Genomic DNA, 27,651 nt, shown 5'->3' on the forward strand with positions numbered 1-27,651 from the left:
GGCCTGAAGTTTTCTTTTTTAGTTGTGTCTCTGCCAAGTTTTGGTATCGGGATGATGTTGGTCTCATAAAATGAGTTAGGGAGGACTCCCTCTTTCTGCATTGTTTGGAATAGTTTCAGAAGGAATGGTACCAGCTCCTCTTTGTACGTCTGGTAGAATTCAGCTGTAAACATGTCTGGACCTGGAATTTTTTTTGGTTGGTAGGCTATTAATTGCTGCCTCAACTTCAGACTTTGTTATTGGTCTGTTCAGAGTTTCAACTTCTTCCTGGTTTAGTCTTGGGAGGGCGTAAGCGTCCAGGAATTTATCCCTTTCTTTCAGGCTTACTGGTTTATGTGCATAGAGTTGTTTGTAGTAATCTCTGGTGGTAGTTTGTATTTCTGTGGAATTGGTGGTGATATCCCCTTATCGTTTTTTATTGCATCTAATCAATTCTTCTTTCTTTTCTTTTTTATTAGTCTGGCTGGCAGTCTATTTTGTTGATCTTTCAAAAATCCAGCTCCAGGATTTATTGATTTTTGAAGGTTTTCTTTTTGTGTCTCTATCTCCTTCAGTTCTGCTCTGATCTTAGTTATTTCTTGTCTTCTGCTAACTTTTGAATTTTTTTGATCTTGCTCCTCTAGCTTTTTCAATTTTGATGATAGGGTGTCGACTTTAGATCTTTCCTTGCCTCTCATGTGGGCATTTATTTCTATAAATTTCCCTCTAGACACTGCTCTAAATGTGTCACAGAGATTCTGGTATGTTGTGTCTTCATTCTCGTTGGTTTTGAAGAACATCTTTATTTCTGCCTTCATTTTATTGTTTATCCAGTCATCATTGAGGAGCAAGTTGTTCAGTTTCCATGTAGTTGAGCAGTTGTGGGTGAGTTTCTTAATCTTGAATTCTAATTTGATTGCACTGTGGTCTGAGAGACTGTTTATTATGATTTCCATTCTTTTGCATTTGCTAAGAAGTGATTTACTTCCAATTATGTAGTCGGTTTTAGAGTAAGTGCGATGTGATGCTGAGAAGATTGTATATTCTGTGGATTTGGGGTGGAGAGTTCTGTAGATTTCTATTAAGTCCACTAGGTCCAGCTCTGAATTTAAGTCCTGGATATTCTTGTTGATTTTCTGTCTCGTTGATCTGTCTAATATTGACAGTGAAGTGTTAATGTCTCCTACTATTATTGTGTGGGAGTTTATGTCTCTTTGTAGGTCATTAAGAACTTGCTTTATGTATTTGGGTGCTCCTGTATTGGGTGCATATATATTTAGGATAGTTAGCTCTTCTTGTTGCATTGATCCTTTTACCATTATGTAATGCCCTTCTTTGCCTCCTTTGATCTTTGTTAGTTTAAAGTCTGTTTTATCAGAGACTAGGATTGCAACCCCTGTTTTTTTTTTTGTTCTCCATTTGCTTGGTAAATCTTCTTCCACCCTTTTATTTTGAGTCTATGTATGTCTTTGCATGTGAGATGGGTCTTCTGAATACAGCACACTGATGGGTCTTGACTTTTTATCCAGTTTGTCAATCTGTGTCTTTTGATTGGGGCATTTAGGCTGTTTACATTTAATGTTAATATTGTTATGTGTGAGTATGATCCTGCCATTTTGTTACTGGCTTGTTTTGTCTGTTAGTTTACATAGTTTCTTCATTGCATCGTTGGTCTTTACCATTTGGTATGTTTTTGCAGTGGCTGGTACAGGTTGTTCCTTTCCTTGTTTAGTGTTTCCTTCAGAAGCTCTGGTAAGGCAGGTCTGGTGGTGATGAAATCTCTCAGCAATTGTTTGTCCATAAAGTATTTTATTTCTCCTTCACTTATGAAGCTTAGTTTGGCTGGATATGAAATTCTAGGTTGAAAGATCTTTTCTTTAAGGATGTTGAATATTGGCTCCCATTATCTTTCAGCTTGTAGGGTTTCTGCTGAGAGATCTGCTGTGAGTCTGAAGGGCTTCCCTTTGTGGGTGACCCAACCTTTCTCTCTGGCTGCCCTTAGCATTTTTTCCTTCATTTCAACCCTGGTGAATCTGATGATTATGTGCCTTGGGGTTGCTCCTCTTGAGGACTACCTTTGTGGTGTTCTCAGTGTTTCCTGGATTTGAATGTTGGCCTGCCTTGCTAGGTTGGGGAAATTCTGGATAATATCTTGAAGAGTGTTTTCCAGCTTGGATTCATTCTCCCCATCACATTCAGGTATACCAATCAAGTGTAGATTAGGTTTTTTCACATGATCCCATATTTCTTGGAGGCTTTGTTCATTTCTTTTCACTTTTATTTCTCTAATCTTGCCTTCTTGTTTTATTTCATTGAGTTGATCTTCAATCTCTGATATCCTTTCTTCTGCTTGATTGATTTGGCTATTGAAACTTGTGTATGCTTTGCGAAGTTCTTGTGCTATGTTTTTCAGCTCCATCAAGTTGTTTATGTTCTTCTCTAAGCTGGTTGTTCTAGTTAGCATTTCAAGGTTTTTAGTTTCTTTGCATTGGGTCAGAAAATGTTCCTTTAGTTCAGAGAAGTTTGTTATTACCCACCTTCTGAAGTCTGCTTCTGTCAATTTGTCAAACTCATTTTCCACCCTGTTTTGTTCCCTTGCTGGTGAGGAGTTGTGATTCCTTGGAGGAAGAGAGGCATTCTGGTCTTTGATAATCTCATCTTTTTTGTGCTGGTTTCTTTCCATCTTTGTGGATCTATCTGCCTTTGATCTTTAAGTTTCATGATTTTGGATGGGGTCTCTGAGTGGATGTCCTTGCTGTTGATGTTGGAGCTATTTCTTTTTGTTTTTTAGTTTTCCTTCTAACAGTCAGGTCCCTCTGCTGTAGGGCTGCTGGAGGTCCACTCTAGACCTTGCTTGCCTGGGAATCACCTGTGGGAGTTGCAGATAAGGAAGTATTGATGCCTGATATTTCCTGTGGTATCTTTGTCCCAGAAAAGTACCTGCCAGGTGACAGCCAGAGCTCTCCTGTATGAGATGTCTTTTTGGTTATACGGGGGTCAGGGGGCCATGTGAGGCAGTCTGTCCCTTGTCTGTCTGCAGAGGTGCTGCTGGGCTGTCATGGACTCTGTCCAGCTGCTGTGTAAGCTTCCTCTGGCTTTTGTTTACACAGTTAGGTTTAGACCTGTGTCAGCAATGACAGACGCCCTTCCCTGCACCGAGCTTGATTATCCCAGATTGAGCTCAAACTGATGCGTTGGCTGCAAAACTCTCAAGTGAGAGGGCTTCAGTTTGCTGGTCTTTTGGGAGGTGAGACCCACCCCACTGTATCACCTGTCTCCCTGCTTTCAGCTCCCCCTCTTTCTGGGGAGTGGGTAGCTTCATCCCACAGGTGCTCTCAGTGCTAGTCAAAATGTTCACCCAGATCTGTGCTGACAACCCATGGCATCTGCCAGAGCTGCCACTCAGATCTGTGTTGGTAGCTCGCAGCACCTTTCAGCCTGGTGGGGATCTCCTGGTCTGTGGGTTGCAGAGGGCATGGAGAAGTACAGTATCTCAACCAGAGTGCTGGGGTGGAAAGTCCCCAATCCTCTGGTCAGTTGCATTCCCGGGTGAGGCAGTGCCCTGCCCTGCCACAGTTTTGCCTCCTTGGGCTACACCCACTGTCCAACCAGTCCCATTGACATGAACCTGATACCTTGGATAGAAATGTGGGGATCATTCCCCTTCTGTATCTCTCTCACTGGGAGCTATGCTTCAGAGCTGTTCCTATTTGGCCATCTTGGTGGAATTCTGAGTCTTTTTTCTACTCTTGTATTCAAAATTTTCCACCCTTAATGATTTTGTTCAAAATAGACAATAACATCATTAAACAAAGAAACAAGCTAACAAACACATAAACAAAAAACTGTCCTTCCTACTCTCTTCAATGTGTCATTTGTTATTTAGAAAATTTATTTTGCTTTACTATACCCTTTGCTATAGTATAGCCATAGTACATGCTATAGTAAAGCTATACTATATGGCTTTTGCTATACCCAGGTGCTGTAATCTTTCACCTGGTTTCCTTAACTTTTGTAAAGGTATTTTTGTACATGGATAGTTTTTCAGATGCTGTTTCTGCAAAGGGATAAGCAATGGAGAGTCCTATTCAGCCCTCTTGCTTGCGTGCGTCTCCCCAGCATTTTGTTTTTGTTTTGTGTTAGCATATCCTACTTTCTGACACCACAAAATGCTCCAAACTTATCTTCTGTCTTCCAAAGTCCTGGAATTAGCCATTTTTTTTTTCCTGACATGTCTTGGTTCTTTTCTTTTTCTTTTTTTCAGAATGGCACTTAGAAATAAATATCTGGGAACTAGAGTGCTCATTGTTAGTGGGATATCACTTCTTCAAAGCTGGCAAATACACACACACACACACACACACTCACACATTCACTCATTTACTTGCATGATAAATTCATACTGTTACCTCCAATTCCAGTCAAAGACATCAATAATTATTCTGTAAAAAGAAAATAAATCTTGGGGCCCCAAAGTCACTAAGCTAAAGGGAAAAGTTAAGCTGGGAACTGCTCAGGGCAAACATGTCTCCCATTCAAAGTCACCCCTCTGATCACTGAGATAAATGCATATCTGATTGCATCGTTTGGAGGGGCTAATCAGAAACTCAAAGGAATGTGACCATTTGTCTCTTATCTACCTATGATTTGGAAGCTCCCTCCCCACTTCAAGTTGTCCTGCCTTTTTGGACCATACCAATATTCATCTTACATATGTTGATTGATGTCTCCTGTCTCCCTAAAATGTATAAAAACAAACTGTGCTCCAACTGCCTTGGGCACATATCATCAGTACCTGCTGAGGCTGGGTTATGGGTGTGTGTCCTCAACCTTGGCAAAATAAACTTTCTAAATCAACTGAGACCTGTCTCAGATATTCAGCATTTGCATTTTGGCAACCACAAAGGGATCCTGAATGGAGGTACCTCTGACCTTTGACAAACCTCCTATAGGTGCTTGGTACCTGCATAAGCTAACTTTATGGCTCAAACCAATAGCACAATTTGCTGAGGTCTGGGAGCACTGCCTCCAGAGAATCCCTGATCTCCCAAAATTTGTTCGAGATCTAAAATTTATTTTGCTGTGCAACTCATCCCCCAATCCCCATTTTTTGGGTTTTACTTGCTTCCAATAAGGAAGGCAAGATTTCCTGTTTCCGTGATTTGGAAGTCAGGTAACTCCTTTATGGAGTTTGAACTCACTCCCAGCAGGGAGAATGAGTTTGAGTTTTTTTCCTGTTTCTAGGGTGGTAGAGGACGGTCTTCAGTCTGAGACCCATCCCTAGCTAAGTAGCTGAATTTGGGTTTTGTCTTGACTGAAGAATAACAACCAGCTGGTCTTAATTTCTTTTCACCATTAGAGTTCTCAGTGATCATACTGTTGGTTTTTTTTTGTTGTTGTTTGTTCTGGTCTTTCACCAGCCAGATTTGACCAACTCTACCTGACTTGGTGTGTGTGTGTGTAGGATCTATGTGTGTGTGTTTGTGTGTATGTGTGCATGTGTATATATTTAAAAGGCCTTTATAATTTCTATAATTTTATGCTTAATTGGCAATTCAATCAATTTTAATTTCCCTCTAGTACACCAGATTTTTCTCTCTGTACCTTATGATGTAAATTTTGCTATTTTATTTTCACCTGAGTTGTTTTTAATATGTAAATTTAAGGCTACTTAGCTGATAATTGCCTAGGGTTATCAATAATTGATAGAGGTTACCTATTGAAATAGTTTTTCAAGAATTTTAAAGTCTAAGAGAGGAAAAAAGAAGTTTTTATGAATCTATAAGATATACTTCTACTGGCATACCTAATACATCTAGGTATTTATGTGTTGTGTACACAATGTTTCGCTACTGAAAATATATAAAAGAGCTCTAATTAACTGGCTTAAGAAAATAAAAGCTCTTGAATTAAATACTTTATCAGGAAAAAAGAAAAGAGTAGTCAAATTCTTTTTCAAATTTACATAACTTAAGTAAAATCTTTTTTTTTTTTTTTTGAGAAGGAGTCTCGTTCTATCACCAGGCTGGAGTGCAGTGGTATGATCTCAGCTCACTGCAACCTCTGCCTCCCTGGTTCAAGCAATTCTTCTGCCTCAGCCTCCCAAGTAATTGGGACCACAGGCACACACTATCATGCCCAGCTAACTTTCGTATTTTTAGTAGAGACGAGGTTTCATCATGTTGGCCAGGATGGTCTCAATCTCTTGACCTTGTGATCTGCCCACCTTGGCCTCCCAAAGTGTGGGATTACACCACACTGGCCAGTAAATATCTTTAATAAATAAGTTAGCTTTAAAATTATCGGTAAAGTATAATATTAGAAATGTCTTAAGAATTTCCAGGATGCATTTTTGTTTGTATTTATTAATCAAGAAATTTTATACATATCCCTGCCAAATACTATAAGGCATCAAAATTTAGAATAGGGGTTACTGCCTGCTGGTACTGATGACCAGCTGCAGCTCTGGCCACCACCTGATGTTTGCCGCAGGACCATAGAGCTGGTAGCCGCACTGGGATAATCCCTTCTAGTAGACTTCTCCAGAAGCGCTCATTTGCCCATCTTACCCTGGCACTTGGAGATAGTTTCTCAGATTTCCCTGCAGATCTAACTTGTCCACCTACCCAGTACTTTGGGATTAGCAGTGACGCTTCTTTGGTGGTTTCACTCTCTCTTTTAGACTTTTGCTTCCCTAGCTCTTCTTAAAATTATAGGAGGCCTATTTCCCATAATGAATCTCTTATTCTTTAATGCCATAATGTTTCTGCTTCTCTCACTGAACCCTGGCCAATACATGTAGTAGTCATGTATTGGACAACCAAGTTCTGTGGAGAACCAAGTGCTGCAACAGCCTCAACTAGTCTGAAGGTCAGAGAAGTTTCTCTAGGGAGATGACATTTTACCTGAAGTCTGCAGGGAGTGTTGGCTCACTCAACATTTATTCCAACCTCCTGGTATCTCTCCCTGAATTCCAGAGGCTAAAAGGCTAAACACTGCATTTCCTTTTCTCTCTTTTCCCTCCCTCTAAAAGATTTTACTTTTTAGAGCTGTGAGGTTCAAAGCAAAATTGAGCTGAAAGTACAAAGGCTTCCCATAAACCCCTTCAGCCCAAAATACATAACCTCTTGCATCATCAACATCCTGCCCCATTGCAGTACCTCTCAATGCCTTCCCTCTAAAGATCTACTCAACATGTGCCAGACTTTCCAATGTTCCAGTCCCTCAGTGGCAGGTGTTCCTCCTGGCTACATCTTGTCGGCCATCTTGCCTCCATCCTAGGCTCAGTCTTTGGAACACAATAAAAGTTCCTTTTTCTTCCTAGTTTGCTAGAGTTTTTAATCATGAATAAATGTTGGACTTTGTCAAATGCGTTTTTTATATCTATTGTTATAATTGTGTTGTTTTGCTTCTTTAGGCTGTTGTTGCAACAGGATACATTAATTGATTTTAAAATGTTGGATCAGCCTTGTATATGTGGACTAAACCCCACTTCGTTGTGGTGTGTAATTCTTTTTATGCATTATTGGATTCAGTGTCCTAATATTTTGTTGAGGATTTTTGCATTTATGTTTATAAGATGTGGTGTGTAATTTTCCTTTCTTATAATGTCTTTGTCTAGTTTTGGTGTTAGAATAATACTGGCCTCATAGAATGAGTTAGGGAGTATACCTTCTGCTTCTACCTTCTGAAGGAGATGATTTTTTCTTAAATGTTGGTGGAATGTTACCAGTGAAACCACCTGGGCCCAGGTTTCTATTTTAGAAAGTTATTATTGATTCAATTTATTTAATAGATGTTGGCCTATGCAAATGATCTATTTCTTCTTATGTGAGTTTTGGCTACCTGTGTCTTTCAAGGAATCAGTTCATTTCATCTAGGGTATCAAATTTCTGAGCATGAAGTTGTTTATAATGTTCCTTTTATTCCTTTAATGTCCATGTTATCAGTGGTGATGGCCCCTCATTCATTTATAATATTAGTTTTTTCTGTATTTTGTATTTTTTTTAGTTGCCTGGCTAGAGATTTATTAACTTTGTTGATCTTTTCAAAGAATCAGCTTTTGGTATCATTGCTTTTCTCTATTGATGTCCTATTTTCAATTTCATTGATTTCTACTCTAATTTTTATTTCTTTTTCTTCTACTTACTTTGAACTTAATTTGCTCGCTTGCTCTCTCTCTCTTTTTTTTTTTTTTTTTTTTTGGTTTGTTTCCTAAGGTAGATGCGTAGATTATTGGGTTTAGATCTTTTCTTTTTTTCCTAATGTATGTGTTTAATGCTATATTTTCCTTTAAACACTGTTTTCACTGCATCCCATAATTTTTTTTTTTTTTTGGTAGGGGGAGATGGGGCCTTGCTCTGTTACCCAGGCTGGAGTGTCATGGCATGATCTCAGTTCACTGCAACCTCTACCTCTCTGGTTCAAGTGATTCTCTTAGTCTCCCAAGTAGCTGGGACTACAGGCATGTGCACCACACCCAGCTAATTTTTGTATTTTTAGTGGAGCCGGGGCCTCACCATGTTGGTCAGGCTGGTCTTGAACTCTTGACCTCGGGTGATTCATCCACCTTGGCCTCCCAAAGTGCTGGGATTACAGGTGTGAACCACCGTGCCCAACTGCATCCCACATATTTTGATTGTTATGTTTTCATTTTCACTTAGTTTGAAATATTTTTAAATTTCTCCTGAGATTTCTCTTTTGACCCATGTGTTATTTAGAAGTATGTTGTTTAATCTCCAATTATTCTGAGATTTTCTAGCTATCTTATGTTATTGATTTCTCATTTAATTCCATTGTGGTCTAAAAGCATACACTGCATGATTTCTGTTCTTTTACACGTGTTAAGGTATGTTTTATGGCCCAGAATGTGGTCTATTTTGGTGAGTGTTCCACATGAGCTTGAGAAGAGCGTGTATTCTACTGTTGTTTGGGAGAAGTATTCTATAAATGTCATTTAGATCCAGTTGATAGATGGTGCTGTTCAGTTCAACTGTGTCCTTACTGACTTTCTGCCTGCTGGCTCTGTCTATAGTAGTGGCTTTGTCTATTTCTCCTGTAGTCCTCTCAGTTTTTGCCTCATGTATTTTGACATTCTGCTGTTAGGGGCACACACATTAACAACTGTTATGTCTTCTTGAAGAATCGACCCCTTCATCATTGTGGAAATGTCCCTCTTTATTCCTGATAATTTTCCTTACTCTGAAATCTGCTTTGTAGAAATTAGTGTAGCGACTCCAGCTTTCTTTTGATTAGTGTTAGCATGGTATATCTTTCTCCTTCCCTTTACTTTTAACCTATACATGTCTTTGTATTAAAGTGGACTTCTTGTAGACAACATGCCTGGTCTCTTTTGCAGCTAGGTTTCTGAATGAGATTCAGGATTCATAAATAAGATATAATCATATGAGCCCTCAATTCGGAACTGATTTAATGGCCAAGTGAGTCAAGGCTGGAGGAAGTTTTTGCCAGTACAGTGTGTAGGAGGGGTGTTAGAGTCTGGAGCTGCAGCTCCAGCAGCAGATTCTCGATTTAACAAGTTGGTTTCTGGATTGTGTCAGGGCCAACAGTTTCCTCTGCAGCCCACTCATGAAGTCGAAGATATTAGTAGCTAAGTGAGGAATATCTTTAGGGTACACAAAATTGGTTCAACTAAACTAAGCATTAAAGATGATCACGTGGGCCAGGTGCAATGGCTCATGCCTGTAATCCGAGGACTTTGGGAGGTCGAGGTGGGAGGATCATCTGAAGACACGAGTTCAAGAACAGCCTGGCCAACATGGTGAAACCCCATCTCTGCCCAAAATACAAAAATTAGCCAGGCATGGTGGTGTATGCCTGTAATCCCTGCTATTCAGGAGGCTGAGGTGAGAGAATCACCCAGACTGGGTGATAAAGCGAGACTCTATTTCAATTTAAAAAAAAAAAAAAAAGGTGATCACATGGTCAAGTGTGGTGGCTCATGCCTATAATCCCAGCATTTTGAGAAACCAAGACAGGAGGATTGCTTGAGCTCAGGAGTTCGAGACAAGCCTGGTCAACATAGCAAGACCTTGTCTCTACTAGAAAAATTAGCCGGATGTGATGGTGCATGCCTGTAGTGCCGGCTACATGGGAAGCTCAGGTGGGAGGGTAGCTTGAGCCCAGAAAGTCATGGCTGCAGTGAGCCCTGATTGCACCACCCTGATTGCATTGCTGCAGTGAGCCCTGATTGCCTCACTCCAGCTGGGTGACAGAGTGAGGCCCTGTCTAAACAAAAAGAGAGAGAAAGACCATATGGCCATATGGCCATTTTGGGGTCTTCATGCTACTGGACAAGAGGCTCAAAGGAGGACCACTTAGTTGGAATTGAAGTACAAATATGGGACGAGGGTCATGCATGTCAGTCAGATAAATGAAGGGATTACTAACAGTGGAGGTTATCTATGAACTGGTTTGCTCAACATCTATTTCATCTCCTTCTAGTGCACCTTTCTACTCTGCAGAGGCTGGAAAGCTGAAAACGAAGGCTAAGACTTCCTTGCAGGTAAGCTTTCATCCATTTTAAGATTCTGTCTATCAGATATATTTGCTTGGGAACTGAAATCAGAATTGAGTGAGTGGGAAAGAGGCAGGATGTAAAGCATCGATTTGCTGGTATAGGTTGTCATAATGTAGATGTGACTCTGGGGATGGTAGCAACAGCTGCATGATTTGATGAGCAGCTCCTTGTGCTCCTTCTTGTGGTAGAAGCAGCTGTTTCCTTGACAGATCAGTTCTGGGATGTGACCCTGGGAGTCTTAAGACATGCAGTCAGGCAGCTGGAAGGACAGATGCCTCATCTGACCACTCTTCTATGGACCCAGGGCAGGATAAGCATGGTGGGTGCAGAGGGTGCAGTTCAAAACGTGAAACCCTTACCTGGAAAATGAAGAGCCAGGCCCTGATTTGGAATGAATATTCTTAAAATGAAAATAATTATGCAGAGTTAGAGGAGCTTTTAACAAGGATGGAGCTCAGTCATCTCAATTTATTGATGGAGAAACAGGCTCAGTGAGTTCATGGCGGAAATGGAACTCCAATCCTCTGTGAGTCTTTGCCCGGTGCCATAGCTATCAGGGAACATGAAATCTGTCCAATGCCACCACCTTCTCTCCTCATGTTTGCCACCTGCTTAAGACTCTCCTTCAAGTAAGCAGCACGTCCTTACTGACCACAACGTAGCCATTGTCTGGGCAACTCTGGCAGTGACCTTGATAGCCTCTAGAATACGAAACATACTTGACTTGTGCAAATACAAACACTTGGTGGTTCTTTGGCTGCCGGGGAGCATTATGGCCCTTTCGTTGAGTTTCTCTGGGACATATGAACTTCTGATCTCAACTGGCTCAGTTAGTTGGAGCAGGGAACTCCAATGCCTTTGGAAATAGAAAATGGATATGACTCAGGGTGAAACATCAGTGGAAAGAGACATTTCAAGATCAATTAAAAAAATATATAACTATTGGTTAGCATAGTCATAAAATTAGATAGCTCTGCCTCCTTATTTAGAAATGGAATACAGGCCAGGCATGGTGGCTCATATCTGTAATCCCAGCACTTTGGGAGGCTGAGGTGGGCAGATCATTTGAGGTCAGGAGTTTGAGACTAGCCTGACCAACATGGTGAAACCCCATCTCTACTAGAAATACAAAAAATTGGCCAAGCGTGGTGGTGCATACCTGCAGTCCCAGCTACATGGGAAGCTGAGGTGGGAGGATCGCTTGAACCTGGAAGGTGTAGATTGTAGTGAGACTGTTTCAAAAAAAAAAAAAATAGAAAAACAGAGTACAAGTTCAGGCATGGTAACTCATACCTGCAATCCCAGCACTTTGGGAAGCCAAGGTGGGAGGACTGCTTGAGGCCAGAAGTTCGAGGCCAGCCTGGGCAACATAGTAAGACCCTGTCTTTACCATAAAAGAAAAAGAAAGAAAACGGGGTAGAAAGGGTAGCGTCTGGGTCTCCAGTCTTGTTTGTTTGTCTGTTTGCAGGTCCTGCTATTCCAAGCGTGGACCCTGTACCAGCCCCAGGGGAAGCACTAGGGAGTGTGTTAGAAATGTAAAAGTCTCAGGCTTTCCCCCAGGCCTACCTGGTAGATCACAATCTGTATCTTAGCAAGATTGCTCAGTTGACTTGTAGACACAGGAAAATGTGAGACATACTGCCGGAGAGCACCAAATCATGTCAAACACAACATAGACCTCAAACAAACGAAGAAAATGAAGTATTTGTCATGCTTGCATTGCAATGAGAATGCACACAATAACTTAAGGGCATTTACTGCAATAGGAATTTTTTTTTTTTTTTGAGACAGAGTCTTGCTCTGTCGCCCAGGCTGGAGTGCAGTGGCACAATCTCGGCTCACTGCAACCTCTGCCTCCCAGGTTCAAGCAATTCTCCTGCCTCAGCCTCCCAAATAGTGGGGATTACAGGCCCGTGCCAGCACACCTGGCTAATTATTTGTATTTTTAGTAGTCATGGGGTTTCACTATGTTGGCCAGGCTGGTCTTGAACTCCTGACCTCAGGTGATCCACCTGCCTCAGCCTCCTAAAGTGCTGGGATTACAGGTGTGAGCCACCACACCCAGTCAGGAATTCTTTTTAAATTAATAGATTCTTCTTTTTCGAAGAGCTTTAGATTTACAGAAGAATTGTATAGCGTTCCCATATACCGCCCCCTTATCCCAACACGTGCATAGATAGTCCTCTCATTAACATCACAAATTAGTGTGCCACACTTGTGACAATTAATGACTCAATATTAATATATTATTATTAAAGCCCATAGTATACATTCAGGTTCACCCCTTGTGATGTACAGTTCTATGGGTTTTGACAAATGCATAATGTCACGTATCCATATCCCACAGAACAGTTTCACTGCCCTGAAAATCCTCTGTGCTCTGCCTCTTCACCTCTGTCCTCCCAAACCCCTGGCAACTCCTGATCTTTCTACTGTCATCATAGTTTTGCTTATTCTAGAATGTCATATAGCTGGAATTATAGAGTACATAGCCTTTTCAGATTGGCTTCATTTATGCCTTTCTGTTCTTCTGTGTCTTTTTGTGATTTGATAGCTTATTTCTTATACTATTGCTGAACAGTACGCCATCGTATGTCTGTATCACGGTTCGTTTATACTTTCACCTACTGAGGAACCTTTTGGTTGCTTCCAGTTTGGGGCAATGATGAATAAGGCTGCTATAAACATTTGTTTGCAGGTTTTTGAGTGAACATAAGTTTTCAGCTCTATTGGGTAAATACTGAGGAGTACAATTGCTGGATGGAATGGTAACACTATATTTAGTTTTGTAAGAAACTGTCAAATGGGAGCAGGGTGTGGTGGCAAGCACCTGTAGTCCCAGCTATTCAGGAGGCTGAGGCAGGAGGGATTTCTTGAGCCTAGGAGTTCAAGACTAGAGTATGCTATGATGACACTTGTGAATAGCCACTGCACACACCCACAAAAGAAACTGTCAAACTGTCTTCCAAAGTGGCCATACCATTTTGAATTTCCACTGGCTTTGAAGGAGTCCCTGTTGCATGTCCTTGGCAGCATTTGTGGTGTTAACGTTTTGGATTTTAGCCATCTGTAATAGGTCTGTAATGGTTATTTTGATTTGTAATTTCTTTTTTTTTTTCTGAGACGGAGTTTCGCTGTCGTTACCCAGGCTGGAGTGCAATGGTGCGATCTCGGCTCACCGCAGCCTCCGCCTCCTGGGTTCAGGCAATTCTCCTGCCTCAGCCTCCTGAGTAGCTGGGATTACAGGCATGCGCCACCATGCCCAGCTAATTTTTGTATTTTTAGTAGAGACGGGGGTTTCACCATGTTGACCAGGATGGTCTCGATCTCTTGACCTCGTGATCCACCCGCCTCGGCCTCCCAAAGTGCTGGGATTACAGGCGTGAGCCACCGCGCCCGGCCCTGATTTATAATTTCTAATGACACATGGTGTTGAGTGTGTTTTCATATGCATATCTGTCATCTGTATGTCACCCTTGGCGAAGTGTCTGTTCAGATCTTTTGCTTATTTTTTAATTGAGTTACTTGTTTTCTTATTTTTGAGTTTTAGGAGTTCACTGTATATTTTGGACACAAGTCCTTTATCAGATATGTGTTTTGGAAACATTTCTCTTAGTCTGTGGCTTTTGTATTCTTCACAGCAGAAGTTTCTTTCTTTTTTTTTTTTTTTTTGAGACAAAGTCTTGCTCTGTTGCCAGGCTGGAGTGCAGTGGCCCAATCTCGGCTCACTGCAACCTCTGCCTCCTAGGTTCAAGCAATTCTCCTGCCTCAGCCTCCTTGGCAGAGCAGCTGGGACTACAGGCACGCACCACCATGCCCAGCTAATTTTTGTATTTTTAGTAGAGATGGGGTTTCACCATGTTGACCAGGATAGTCTTGATCTCCTGACCTTGCGATCTGCCCACTTTGGCCTGCCAAAGTGCTGGGATTACAGGCATGAGCCACTGGATCTGGCCTAAAATTTTATATTTTAATAAAGTCCAACTTAACATTTCTTTTCCCAACTCCATATTCAGTGTTATCATGTTGGTAGCTTGGAATCAGCCATATTGCGGGTATTTATGCTAAAGAAATTGGCAGACTCTACAAATCAGGGATTTCCTCCTTCCTTACAAGAGTTGGTTGCTAAATCACTTTATAGCACATGACTGCCTCCTACTTTCTACTGAATTGTTCCAATTGGTCTATTACTTTAGTCATAACTTTTTTTATGTACCAGAGGTTTTTTTGTTTTGTGTACATGTGTAAGATATTGGTATTTTATTTTTCTTGATTTAATTGCTCTTGGAAAGGCATGGTAGCTCATGCCTATAATTCCAGCACTTTGGGAGACAGACGCAGGAGGACTGCTTGAGGCCAGGAGTTCCAGAGCAGCTGGAGCAACATAGCGAGACCTAATCTCTACAAAAAAAAAAAAAAAAAGTAGTCAGCTGTGATGGCATGTGCCTGTAGTCCCAGCTACTTGGGAGGCTTGGGTGGGAGGATCTCCTGAGCCCAGTAGTTCGAGACTGCAGTGAGCCATTATCACACCACTGCATTCCAGCCTGAGTGACAGAGTGACACCTTGTCTTTTTTTTTTTCTGCAACAAGGTCACACTCCGTCACCCAGGCTGGAGTGCAGTAGCATGATCATAGCTCATTGCAGCCTCTACCTGTGAGGCTCAAGTGATCCTCCTGCCTTAGCCTCCTGAGGAGCTGGGACTACAGGTACATGCCAACATGCCCAGCTAATTTTTGAATTTTTGGTAGGATGGAGTCTCCCTATGTTGCCCAGGCTAGTCTCGAAATCCTGGGTTCAAGTGATCCCACCTCAGCCTCCCAAAGTGCTGGGATTACAGGTGTGAGCCACCACATCCAGCAAGACCCTATCTCTTTGCAAAAAAGAATAACCAAAACATGTCTAAAGAAGAGAGAAGAGGGATTTTCCTTAGTATATATGAAGACTTAAAAAAATTATAGTAATTAGGCCAGGTGCGGTGGCTCACGCCTATAATCCTAGCACTTTGGGAGGCTGCGGCAGGTGGATTGCCTGAGCTCAGGAGTTCAAGACCAGCCTGGGCAACACTGCGAAACACTATCTCTACAAATATACAAAAGAGTAGCCAGGCATGGTGGTGTGTGCCTGTAGTCCCAGATACACAGGAGGCTGAGTCAGGAGAATTGCTTGAACATGGGAGGTAGAGGTTGCAATGGGCCAACATCACACCATTGCACTCCAGTCTGCGTGACAGAGTGAGACTCTGTCTCAAAAAGAAAAAAAAAATACATATATATATATATATATATATGGTAATTAAGCAGAGTGATAGATGGTAGGGCAAATTTAGAAAAATAGATCACCTGGATAACTTTTTTGTGTTTTGTAGTAGAGATGGGGTTTCTCCATGTTGGTCAGACTGGTCTCAACATAAAGGAAGCCCAGAAATAGATCTAAGCATAAGTAGAAACTTATGTGTTCAAGAAAACATTAAAATCAGAGGAGAAATATTGTTCTGTTCAACAAACGGTGTTGGAATCATTGACTTTCCTTATAGGGAAATAAAACTAAATTTAAGCTTCATACTACACACACAAATAAACTCCAAATGGAGTAAAAGATTAAAGCCCCAAGTGTCAAACCCCCAAATTTAGAACCAATGGAAGAAAGATATTCAGAAGAATATTGTTAAACTCATGATCAAAGAGTTATGTAGGACTTTGCAAACAAAGTACTAAACATTACAGATAGATAACTCATATAGCATAAAAGGTAAAAGTTTTTATATTATAAAAATGCTGGCTGGGTGCAGTGGCTCATGCCTGTAATCCACACTCTGGGAGGCTGAGGTGGGCAGATCACAAGGTCAAGAGATTGAAACCATCCTGGCCAACATGGTGAAACCCCGTCTCTACTAAAAATACAAAAACAAATTAGCCTCCCAGCTACTCGGGAGGCTGAGGCAGGAGAATCACTTGAACCTGGGAGGTGGAGGTTGCAGTGAGCTGAGATCTCTCCACTGCACTCCAGCCTGGTGACAGAGCAAGACTCCATCTCAAAAAAAAAAAAAAAAAAAAAAAAAGCCATAAATGAAAGACAACTGGCATGATTACAGAATATATTTGCAACATATATAGCAAACACTTATTGTCTTGACTTCCAATTTCCTGCCCTCTGGAAGCCACTGATACAGAAGCCTGAGGGAACACGCTCCCTGACCTCCTCCTCCAACAGAGCAGAGCCAGGAAGGACTTGGATGGAAATTAGGACGAAGAGGTCCAGAATTCGCACAGCTACCAACAGACCATTCGTTGAAGAGGAAATCCAAATGGCCATGAAGCATATGCGAAAATGCTCAGTTGCACTAGCAGCCAGGGGAAGCAAGTTAAAACTGGTACACAATTTTATACTCATCGGATTGGGAAGAAATGACAAATGTGATATTATCAAGTGCTAGCTATGGTGCTGCTAGGAGTGTAACTGATACATCCACCAAAGAGAGTATTTTGGGAATGGTGATAAAGTTGAAAATGTGCATGTCCCTCATCTGACCAGTGTAGTGTTTTTTTTTTCTTTTGAGACAGAGTTTCGCTCTTGTTGCCCAGGCTGGAGGGCAATGGTGTGATATTGGCACTCCGCAACCTCCACCTCTTGGGTTCAAGTGATTCTCCTGTCTCAGCCTCTTGAGTAGCTGGGATTACAGGCATGGGTCACCACACCTGGATAACTTTTTTGTGTTTTTAGTAGAGACGGGGTTTCTCCATGTTGGTCAGACTGGTCTCAAACTCCTGACCTCAGCTGATCTGACCACCTCGGCCTCCCAAAGTGCTGGGAGTACAGGTGTGAGCCACTGCGCCTGGCCCTATGCAGTATTCTTACAAAAAATGGGTAACCTGATAATCATAAGGAAGCAATAGGCAAATTCAGATTGGTGGGTACTCTGCAAGACAGCTGGTCTGTAATCAAGAATATCAATGTCATTTTAAAATAGAAACCAGATTAAATCTGGGCATGGTGGCTCACACCTGTAATCCTAGCACTTTGGAAGACATTTGAACTCAGGAGTTTGAGACCAGACTGGGCAACATGGTGAAACCCCATTTCTACAAAAAATACAAAAAATTATCCAGGTGTGGTGGCATGTGCCTGTGATCTCAGCAACTCAGGAGGCTGAGGTGGGAGGATCGCTCAAGCCTAGGAAGTCAAGGCTGCAGTGAGCTGAGACTGCACCACTGCACTCCAGCCTGGGTGGCAGAGTGAGACCTCATCTCAAAAATTAAATAGAAAAAAAAAATAAAAAATAGTTTTTTTTTAGGTATGATCTTCTGGTAACCTCCATCTTCCCTTGAGGTATGGCCTGCCTCCTTAACAGCCAGCTCTCCAGGCCTGACAATGACAGATGAAGGACCCCAGCAGCCCTAGAGAGACTCCGTCAACAGAGGAGTGTGCCTGCTCCCCTCCCCCTGGGCTTTCCCTTGGGCTTCTTTTTTTTTTTTTTAAAAAAAAAAAAAAAAAAAAAAAAAGGAAAGAAAAGAAAGAAACCAGATGAAAGAACTTTCTAGATTAAAGGGCACCAAAGAGCCACAACAGCTAAACACAAAGCCTGATGCTTGTTTGGATTCTGGATTGGAAACAGCCAATGAATTGGATATAAAAACCATTATTGGGGCAACAGGGGAAATGTCTACATTAAATAGTTTTACTGTATGCAAGATACAATATTGTGTTCTTGTTCTTGTCCCAGCCAAGGCTGACAAGCCCCCAGGGGCTCAGATAGTTAAGATATTTAGCAGGCTGTCAGAGCCTTAAGAAAGTTCTCAGCCCAGGACTGAGGTAGGGGTTACTTGGGGCTGAGGGGATTAGCAAACGCTTGTGAAGTGGCTAAAGCCGTGACCTGGATAATTCAGGACTCAAATCCACCCGTATTGGAATTCTCTGGGTGACTGCCCAGTCCCTTGGCAGGCCAGCCAGCCACAGGGCCCGACTGTGCAGGACTTCCTGCCTCTGCAAAGGCAGTCAGGGGCTGAGCAGGGTTCCACCCGGCTGGCTCCAGGCAGAAGTTTTCCCTCCCCACCTCCAGGATTGTCCTCATCATTGCTCACCCCTATTCTCAGCTTAAGATTCTGGAGGCCAAGAATTGACTCCCCTGGATCCATGGTCTGTGGACCCCCATGTTCTGACTGGAGATGGGGAGCCAGTGAGACCTGGGACTTCGGGGTCCGCCCAAGGAGGTTGCTCATGGCGGCAGACCTCTGGAGCAGGATTTGAGGCCAAGCCAAAGAGGTTAGTTACTAATGGGGGCTGCACAAATTGGGGGTTGTGGAGGGAGGCCAGCTGGGAGGGAGAGACTGGAGAATGGTGGGTGTGGAGAGTCCAAGAGGGAGGTGAGCAGGCACAGCTCTCTAGGGCTGCTGGGGTCCTCCACCTGTCATTGTCAGGCCTGGAAAGCTGGCTGTTAAGGAGGCCAGGCCACACCTCAAGGGAGGTTACTGGAAGATCATACCTAAAATTACGAGCAAAGCTAGGAAGAGTTATGAGAAGGCGGAATTAGGACTTGTGTTTACGTTAATCTGAGGATTTTTTGGTTTGGATTTCTTTTTAACCTAAACCACAGGCAAATATTCCCCTTTAGGGAAAGAGATCACCAACATCGTTTTAACATCCCTTAACTGTTGAGAGCGTCCACTGCGTGCCAGACACTTCAGTACACACAGAAAGAGACCCAGAGATGAGTAAGTTGCCCTTAAAGGGAGATCTTCCTCCTGCCTTCCTCCGTCTCTCTCTCTCTTTCTAGCTCCCCTCTCTGGAAGGCAGTTTAGCTTTGGGCTAAGTATCTTTGGACTTGGGAGTCAAACGGATCAGGACAACTCCGAGCTTTGACCGGCTCGACCGCGCGTATGAGCCATTTCTTTTTCTTCAAGCCTCAGTGTCCCAATCTGCAAAGTGCATATGATAGTAGTATCCGCCTCATAGGATCACCTTAGGGATAAAATGAGAGAAGCCCCATAAAGAACTTAGCATGGTATCTGTGCTCAAGAAGGCATCAGCTATTTCTGTTAATCATGCAGTAAACATTTTTTCCTAGGACCCAATCTGTGCCATGCAGAGTGCTAGGTGCTGCCAGAGAGGTAAATGAGACACCATCAAGGATTCACAGTCTAGCTTGTTCATTCGTTAATTGATTTCATCAATGAATATGTATCATGCCTTATGCCGAGCACTGGAGATGTCAAAGTATTAATAAAAGACACTGTCCCTGTCCGCAGGTTGCTCACAGCCTGGTGGGAGAGACATGGCAACACAATATGATTGTTGCTGTGAAGAGAGGAGGCTCAGGGTGCTGGGAGAGCTCAGGGCAGTGGATTGATCCAGTTCGGGGTAGGGCGACGGATTCACAAGACGTTTTGGCAAAGGCAGACCCAGCTTCCCTATTTCCCAGCTCCCAGCTGCACTCCTACCCTGGGGCCTTTGTGCTTGCTCTTCCCTCTCCCTGGAGCTTTCCTCCTCTAGGATGTCCCCGTAGCTTGCTCCTTCACCACCTTCATGGCTTTACTCAAGTGTCACCTCCCCAGCAAGACCTTTCTCAGCCACCCTGTTAAAAGTGGCCACTCCAGCCCGGCGCGGTGGCTCACGCCTGTAATCTCAGCACTTTGGGAGGCCAAGGCGAGCGGACCACTTGAGGCCAGGAGTTCGAGACTAGCCTGGTCAACATGATGAAACCCCGTCTCTACTAAAAATACAAAAATTAGCTGGGTATGATGGTGCACGGCTGTGGTCCCACCTACTCAGGAGGCTGAGGTAGGAGAATCTCTTGAATCTGGGAGGTAGAGGTTGCAGTGAGCTGAGATTGCGCCACTGTACTCCAGCCTGGACAACAGAGCACAGCTCTATCTCAATAAACAAACAAACAAATAAATAAATAAATAAAGCGGCCACTCCCACCATCAACAGTCCCTGTTCCCACCCCCAGACGCACACACCCAGCACTCCCACCCTGCTCCCTGCTTTGTTTCTCTCCATTGCATCCATCACCACTTGACAAACTATAATTTTACTTATTTGCTTGTCTGTTTCATCTTTTCCCTCCAGAACGCAAGCTCTGCCATGAGGGCAAGGTTCTCAGCTGTTTTGCTCTTTGCTGTATCCTCAGTATTTAGAGCAGCACCTGTCACATAGTAGGTGCTCGCTAAATAAGTACATTAAGTTTACAAAGATGAGTAGGTGTTGAGTAAGAGAAGGAAGGGAGGAAATAACAGATGAAAAGGGAAGAGTGGGAGGGAGAGAAAGAGAGAGAGAGAGAGAGAGAGAGAGAGATTGAAATTAGTAGGTTTAAGGAACTAACAGCCTTCACATCTGGCTTCTTCCCAGGAATGCTTTGGGGTGATATAAGGCAAGACTGGAGTAGGTCTGGGGCCAGTCATGCAGGGCCATGTCCTGTGAGGGGAGACAGGTGCCTCTGACTTGGGTGGATGTGTTCTGTGCTGTTACAGAGGTTAGAAAGATTGACCCAGGAAAAATGGAGGAAGCCATGAACTCTTCTGGGGAGGTATCAGGGAAGGTGTCTCAAAAGAGGGGCACCTTCTCTTAGGCCCAGGGAAAGAGTTCCAATGTTATTCTAGGTGTGATGAGCCTACAGAAACACCTCTGCCTATAGAATTGCTCAAGAAACATTTGCTTGGTTGGATTGGGATTGAGACAAGTGGAGTGGCCTTGAATTGTAGGTGTTTCAGGCTCATGGGCCTAGAACCTGGGGTGCCATCTGTGATCTTGCCAGGCAGAGGGACAGCCTTTCCTCAGGTTTCTCTCTCCTCCAAAAAAGAAGGGACATTACCATGTAGGAAAACAGTCAGAAAATGTCGGAAACAGATGCTCGGTGCCACAGAGAAAAATCAGCACTGAGACAAAGAATCTCTCAGCAAGACAATTTTACTTTCTGCAGAAAGGATGCTCCTGTTAGCTATCTTGCCACCAGAGTACAACGAACAAGGAAAAAGTAGGCATGTTTATCATTTACGCATTTGGGGTCGTCTTCACTGCTGTGACTGATCTCCATTGGTTGGAGCTAGACTGCACAATCTAAAACTGAACCTGATTGGCTAATAGCTTAAAACTTCCTTGACTAGGTAAAGTCAATGGAGAACAAAAGGAAAAGAGGAAGTCCAAATCAGGAGGGGACAGAAAGTTGCTTGTGAAAGGACTTAGAAAAGCAATGGCATAAATATCTTGGTGAAAGTACAAGGATATAGACTCTCCTTTGTGCCTGTGAGCGTGTCTAACAGCTACATAGGATAGGGCTTAACAAAGCATTATTAGCAAAAAGCGAGAAGGCTTTGAAGAAAGTGTTTAAAACAAACTAGGCTGGGCACGGTGGCTCATGCCTATAATCCCAGCACTTTGGGAGGCGGAGGCAGGTGGATCATGAGGTCAAGAGATCGAGACCATCCTGGTCAACGTGGTGAAACCCCGTCTCTACTAAACATACAAAAATTAGCTGGGCATGGTGGCATGCACCTGTAGTCACAGCTACTGGGGAGGCTGAGGCAGGAGAATTGCTTGAACCCAGGAGGAGGAGGCTGCAGTGAGCCAAGATCGCACCATTGCACTCCAGCCTGGGTAACAAGAGCGAAACTCCGTCTCAAAAAAAAAAAAAAAAACCAAACTACTATTTCTAACACTTATGATTTATTCTTTAACAAGAAAGAAAACTTTGAAGAGGAACTTTCCTACTTTCTACAGAAAAGGAGAGGGGAGAGCATGTTAGGTGGAGGAAAAACAACAGAAACAAAGGCAGAAAAGGAGGTTAGTTCATGGTAGATTTCCTAAGGGTGAACAGTTGAATGGATTACGTTTTTCAAAGATAAAACATGTATTTGCTATGGAGTTGGTGTGCCGATTGCCTCCTTAGCCAAGGTTATGGTGAAGGTTGAACTCGAGCCTGTTATTAACCAATAGCTGTAACATGTACAAACTACATGTGCATTCTGGGCTGACACCAAGACAGAACTAACTGTGTGTATCTTTAAGGGAAGCTGCTAATTTACAGCCTGGCTGACACCCACAGGGGGCTGCTTTTATGTCCAGATTTAATTGTTTCATCCATCCCATCATTCTTTTATTCCACAGATAATTATCGGCCACCAGATATGCATTAGGGCCTGGGTGCAGTGGCTCACACCCGTAATCCCAGCATTTTGGGAGGACGAGGTGGGCGGATCACCTGAGGTCAGGAGTTTGAGACCAGCTTGGCCAACATGGTGAAACCTTGACTCTATCAAAAATACAAAAATTAGTCCAGCATGGTGGCCCACATCTGTAATCTCAGCTACTGACAAGGCTGAGGCAGGAGAATCATTTGAACCCAGGAGGCGGAGGTTTCAGTGAGCCGAGATCGCACCATGGCATGCCAGCTTGGGTGACAGAGGGAGACTCCATCTCAAAAAAAAACAAACGAAAAAGATATATATTAGGTTCTCTACTACCTGCTGATAGGTTGATAATATAACAAAGAACAAGATGAAGACAAACATGTTTTCTGCCCTCAGATGCTTATATTCTGGGGGAAGGCATGAGGCACATGAGCCATAAACAAGTACGTTAAAGAGAGTTAAAGATGATGGTTGGTGCTATGAAGGGATAAAACAGGGTGACCTTGGGTAAGTGGTCAGGGAAGGCCTTCTGGAGAAGGTGGCGTTTAAGGTGAGACTTGGAGGATAAAAAAGCAAGGACTAAGTATTCTAGGTAGGGAGTGCGGGAAGTGCAAAAGCTGCGTTGGAAAAGCTCAGAGGATTCATGAGCAAGTCGATTCGAGAGCACGGAATGTCAGACCCTGAGGGCATCCTGGAGCTCATCCACTTATCTCATGCTAGTCATTGCTCTTGCAACATATCTGAACATGCCTCTGGCTGCATAAAATGTTGTGGGGAGGTGGCCCTCCTGGGCAGGGAGCACAAAACATTTGACAGCCCTCTCCATGTTATGGAGCAGCTGAATGACTCATGAGTTTGCCCTGTTTTTGAACCTTGGCAAAATGTAATTAAAAAAATTTTTTTTTACAGGATAGAACCTAGGCTTCATAACTGACGAAGCTGATTTCATGAGCTTTGACAGATCTCATCTGCATTTTAAGTGTTTCCAACACTTAAAGATTAAGTTCCTTTTCCTGAGAAGTCAGGCGGGGGCATATCCCACCCACTCAGTGCCCACCTCCCATGCAACATTTCCTTTCCTAAGAAGTGGCAAATAAAAAGTGCCTTCCGGGGAGAGGAAACTCACCACTCCCAAGACAGCTCATTCAATTCCCAGGACACATGAGCTGTTAGAAAAACGTTCTTGGATCGAGCCAAAATCTGACTGCTTAGTGCGTCCGTGCTGGGTGGGTGTTGGTTCCGCAGTCTGGAGCCACATGGGACAGTTCTGATTCCTCCTACTCCCGACAGCCCTTCAGAGATCTGGAGACAGACTGGGTACCCCCAGCCACCTTTCAAACTCAAGTCAGTCTTAATTCCCTCCCTTCTGTCTCCTGTGATCCAGACACCTGCTAAACCTCCTCAGATTGGGGCCCAGGGCCAGGCACATCCCTCTGGGTATGGCCTGCTAAGAGCCCTTGTTCTGGGCACCACACTCCTGCCATCACCACCAAAGATGACCACTCCTTCTGTGATGTGACCAGGACTGGGTTTGGGGGTCACACATGTGATTGTTGAGCTGTGTTACCCACCCTGTCTTTGTACATTTCAGCTTTGAGGGTCTTTGGACAGGACCTGTTCATTCTCTTCTTATTGAACTCAGGTTATCTTGCTCTTGATCAAGATCAGGATAAGATCAGGACAAGACCAAGATCCAGCATCCTTAGCCGGACACCCAGGGGTCTTTGTGACCTACCCCACTGCATCTATTTGGCCAGTTCTTCCCAGCATTCTTGAATTTCTACTAAACACTTGAAGAAAGTTTCTCAGTGGTCATTGGAGGCATGTCCACCATCCTATTAAAAATAACCATTTACTGATACCTTACTGTGTGTCTAAACACCTGCTATATATCAACTCAGAACACAGAGATGAGACGGGTAAAATTATTTACCCTGTTATTTCTGATGGTAAATTAAGGCACTGATAAGAACCTTGCCAGAGGTCACACAGCTAAGAAGTGGTGGTTCCAGGGCGTGGACACCATGCATCCAGCCGCAGTCCATGGTGTGCAGCTGGTATTAGCTTATGAGGACTGACCAGAGATTCCTCCAGGCAGACAGCAATTGTGAGGCAGATTGAACCTAAGACTATAAGGATTGCTTGAGGACGAGGGCAGAGTGAATCATGTACCCCACCATGGGGCAGCTATTTCTCGGCAATGGCCAGTTGTTGCCATGCGGGAGTCAAGACTCAGGATTGCTAGATCTTTTAAAGAGAAGCTGGAAATGGAAATGTATATTTCTTTCTCTCTCTTTTTTTTTTTTTAGACAAAGTCTCACTTTGTCCCCCAGGCTGATGTGCAGTGGTGTGATCTCAGCTCATAGCAACCTCTGCATCCTGGGTTCAAGTGATTCTCCTGCCCCAGCCTCCCAAGTAGCTTGGATTACAGGCACTCACTACCACACCTGACTAACTTGTGTACTTTATTCACTGCATTGGACAGGCTGGTCTCGAACTCCTGACCTCAATTCAGACCTGCCTCAGCCTCCCAAAGTGCTGAGATTATAGGCATGAGCCACTGTGCCCAGCCTGGAAATGTGGATTTCTGTCTAAGATCTTTTAGCATTTATAACATTGGCAGTTAATACCATTTTTTTCTTTTTTAAAAAAAAAGCACTGTGTAGACCAAGCAAAGCATTTCCTAGGACTCTATGAAGCCCTGGGCTGAAAGTTTATAATGAAAAATCCAGTTCCACTCATCAGCAATGATTGGGACTCTGAACCCATTGAACCAACTGTACCTCAGTTCTCACGTTTCTACCTCATCTATAAGGAACCCACATGACACTCTGGTTAGCTGTCTTGTGAAAATCCCAATCATTATGTCCTAATGGGGTCACAACCCTTTTTTGTAAAGAACACGGATTTGACAGACAGATGGGTCAGGTGTACAATTCTGGATCCTCCTTTTACTAGCTGTGTGACCTTGGGCGAGCTACCTAACATCTACCCCTCTGTTTACTTGCTTATACATTGTGATTATAATGCCCATGAGATTTTGTGACCGTTAAGGAAGACTGTGAATGCTGAGCTTGCCTTGCATTTGGGGCATAGCAAATGTTCATTAGAGACCGAGTTCTTCTCTCATCCCTTTATGAGCCATCAGCCTTGTAATTCCCTCCACCAGAAAGTGCCAGAGTGGACAGCATATCAGATGAGTTCTATAGCATTCCAGAGACAAGTAAGCTCCTTGTGGAAGGAGGGATCATGGAAGACTTCCTGGAGGAGGAGGACTCGATGTAGACTTTCTGCCAGTGAGCCCTGGGTAATCCTGTTCCATGTGCCAGCAAACCATTTGATAAGGCCAGGGATATGTCAGCAGCTCAGGTTCTGAGGGTGAGGGAGTGTCCGGGTTTCCATGGCTGCCCTCGGCAGGGCTTTAGCCCTGGGCAAGCCTGCATGTGATAGACCCAGCAAATGACAGAGAACGAGTGTGTTCAATTGATGTTTAATTTGTCCTGCATATACTTCTTGAGGACTTATAATTGGTCAGATGATGTCTCTGTTTACTTCTGTCTTCACTCTCTGTTTCCCACTGGCCACAAGGGGGGCTCTGTGAAGGCACAGGTTCTGTTATTAATCATGAAATCCCAGTGCCTGGCATGTAGTAGACACTTCATAAATATTTTTGGTACTGAACTGAATTCACAGGGTTCTTCCGGGAGCTCAGTGGTTAGTCCTAGGAAAAGAAGCGTCCAGGGGGCGTAAGGAGGGGCTTCTCTCTGATGACAAGAGGGAGGGAGAGAAAAGGAAGTCAACAGCAAGGAGGGGCAGGAGGCAGAAATCCAAGTCTTTGATGGGACACAGTGGCTCATACCTGTCATCCAGCACTTTGGGAAGCCCAGATGAGAGGATCACCTGAGCCCAGGGATTTGTGACTAGCCTGGGCAACATGTTGAGACTCTATAAAAAATGCACAAAGAAATTAGCCGGGCATGATGGCACCCACTGTAGTCTTAGCTACTTGGGAGGCTGAGGCAGGAGGATGGCTTGAGCCCAGGTGGAGGCTGCAGTGAACTGTGATTGTGCCTCTGCACTCCAGCATGGGGGACAGAGACAGACCCTGTCTCAAAAAAAAAAAAAAAAAATTCAAGTCTTCTCAAAAAAGTGTGTGGGAGGTGGTGGGGTAAGAGGTGGAATTAACAGAAGTGGAAAATGGAGAGGAGAATACTAGTAGCTACCTATGTCCTGTGAGAACATTCTAGAAGGTAAGCTGTCATTGATTTATTGGCACTTCTCTGCATTTGCTGTGGCTCTAAGTTATAAATGTATAAATTCATTTAATCCTAACAACAGCTCTCTGAGGCAGGTGAGCTCTGGTCAGCCCCGAGGTGATGTGGTGAGTGGTGGAGAAGCCAGGATTTGAACCCAGGACCTGGGGCTGATATAGAACCTGTGATGTCACCCACTGGGCCACACGCTTCTGCAACTGCCATTAGTTTACATGCCTTATTTTTATTTTTATGTATGTATTTATTTATTAATAGTGACGGGGCTTGCTCTGTTGCCCAGGCTAGTCAAATTCCTGGGCGCCATCACAGTTCACTGTAACCTTGACTTCCTGGGCTCAAGCCATCCTCCCACCTGAGCTTCCCAGGGTAAGTCATTGTGCCTGACCCACGTACCTTGTTTTACATGGTACGTTCCTCACCAGGAGCCTCTGGAGCTGGAGGGGCTCATAATTCTCATGTTTCACATGAAGAACAGAGAAAGGTAGTGGCTTGCCCAGGGTCACACAGCTACTGAAGTGGCTGAGCTGGGACCCCAGCTTGCATCTCTCTAACTGCAAGCCTGGCTCTTTCCCCTTCCCCGAGGGAAGAACTGTAGGAAGTTAGCAGGGAGTCAGGTGCTGACAAAGGGCTACCACCTGGATGTGGGGGAGCAACATTCTGTAGGTAACTCGGAGTTGTGTTTCTGCAGGCACCTCCTGAGTCACCCCAGCTCAGGTATGGGGCAGAAGAAGTTGA

General features: G+C 43.7%; 1 protein-coding gene across 1 annotated transcript in view; it reads left to right on the forward strand.

The window, feature by feature from the left end:
- Positions 1-27,651, forward strand: part of PLA2G5 (phospholipase A2 group V) — a 52,801-nt gene that overhangs the window by 13,403 nt on the left and 11,747 nt on the right. The window contains exons 3-5 of the mRNA XM_032300659.1: positions 10,444-10,504; positions 16,678-17,011; positions 17,812-18,779. The gene's annotated coding sequence lies outside the window, so the exon portion shown is untranslated. The remainder of the gene's footprint in view (positions 1-10,443; positions 10,505-16,677; positions 17,012-17,811; positions 18,780-27,651) is intronic.

This window comes from Sapajus apella, unplaced genomic scaffold (assembly GCF_009761245.1).
Source record: "Sapajus apella isolate SASKATOON/1434 unplaced genomic scaffold, GSC_monkey_1.0 scaffold43, whole genome shotgun sequence".
Taxonomy (NCBI): domain Eukaryota; kingdom Metazoa; phylum Chordata; class Mammalia; order Primates; family Cebidae; genus Sapajus; species Sapajus apella.